This window comes from Mustelus asterias, chromosome 9 (assembly GCF_964213995.1).
Source record: "Mustelus asterias chromosome 9, sMusAst1.hap1.1, whole genome shotgun sequence".
Taxonomy (NCBI): domain Eukaryota; kingdom Metazoa; phylum Chordata; class Chondrichthyes; order Carcharhiniformes; family Triakidae; genus Mustelus; species Mustelus asterias.
Window position 1 is genome coordinate 129,287,936 of NC_135809.1, and position 1,759 is coordinate 129,289,694.

General features: G+C 46.3%; 1 pseudogene; it reads left to right on the top strand.

Annotated features, from left to right (window-relative positions):
- On the top strand, positions 1-101 carry LOC144499349 (U6 spliceosomal RNA; annotated as a pseudogene).
- Positions 102-1,759: the final 1,658 nt, after the last annotated feature.

Here is a 1,759-nt window from a genome sequence, read left to right on the forward strand (position 1 = left end):
GTGCCCCGAGCACATATGCTAAAATTGGAATGAGGCAGAGAAGCTTAGAATGGTTCCTGTACAAGGATGACAGGCAAATGCGTGAAGCGTTAAAAATAAATAATTAGAAGCAGACTGAAATTGTGGCTGATTGAATGGGAGGGAAGGAAAACGCAAAAGTAAATGTGTCCATAATCTGAATGATACTTTCAGGTTTTAGGAGATCTGTTTTGCAGAGAATAGGTTTTGTTCAACTAAAAGCAGGTCCTGCAATGTTTTATTGATAATATCAATACATTTTTTCAGGCACCTTCATGATGCATGTTGGTGATTTCTAAATGTAATAGGTCTTGAGAGGCAGAAGTCCCTTCACCAAAATCCCTTTATTTACAAACTCTAACAGCAGTACACAGTGTGCTAGTAGTTAGTAGTCTATCTCTGGGGGTGTCAGAGGAACTGACACTCTCAGTTAAGTACAAGGCAAAGACTCCCTGATTGGCCCATCAATTGGATCCTTAATCAGGGAGTTCATACTCCAATAAGCCAACCGCAATGGCCTGATTGAAGTCCCAGTAAGTTGTCTCACAACACCAGGTTAAAGTCCAACAGGTTTATTTGGTAGCACAAGCTTTCGGAGCACCGCCCCTTCATCAGGTGACTCACCTTATGAAGGAGCAGCGCTCCAAAAGCTCGTGCTACCAAATAAACCTGTTGGACTTTAACCTGGTGTTGTGGGACGACTTACTGTGCCCACCCCAGTCCAACGCCAGCAACTCCACATCCTGATTGAAGTCATTACACTAAAGGGGTGATAGGTACTCTGGCATTTGAGAGATGAGTTCTTAATCAGCTTAGAATGCAGATTGAAATTGGAAGTCAGGTTTGTGGGACATTATATGTGGGACAATATATTAGGCAGAGTCTTGTGCAGATGGAATATTTTCAGGAATGGTGGCGGTTTCAAGCCCTAACCCATAATTACCTGCCTTCATGTCCGTTGTCCAATTAAATAAGTCGGGTGGGTTACTGAGGCTGCTGGCCCAATCAGAGGACTCACAGTGATGTCCGGTCTGTAGCTTATCTGGGAGAGGGAAGCTCTGCCAGGGCAGGTAGGCGATCGCGAGGGCACTTTGGCATGGGGCACTCTCATGAGCATGGTTAAAAATTGGAAACTGAAGAGGAATTTAATGGTTGGGCTATCGGAGTGGGGAATTCCCAATGGAGGAATCATCGAAGCCATAGGAGTGACCTCTATCCCCGTGACCCTCCCAGCCTGTGGGCACAGAGCCTTCAGCTCTGATGGCCTGCTGCTGGGGGGAGGGAGGGGGTGGCAGGGCAATTGCATCCATGTGGTTACCCCGCTCTGCACTCAGTGGGTGATCACTTCAACATGGGAATGATCCCAGTGGAATCCTCTACGTCTACCCCAATCATCACTCACTTTATTAGCTCTGACAACGGATCACCCTAATTCAAAACATCGGCTCTGTTCTTGCTCCACAGATGCTGTCAGACCTGCTGAGATTTTCCAGCATTTTCTGTTTTTTCTTCAGATTCCAGCACACGCGGTATTTTGCCTTTAACTCAATTTGTCAATATTGGCTAGTTGCTGCCATGGGGTGGCTGGAGTCTGCAAATGTTCAGCTGCCTTCAGCACTAGGTACCTTTGACAAGGTACCACATGGTAGGTTGTTGCATGAGGTGAAATCTCATGGGATCCAGGGTGAGGTAGCGAAATGGATACAAAATTGGCTTGATGACAGAAGCCATGGGTGGTTGC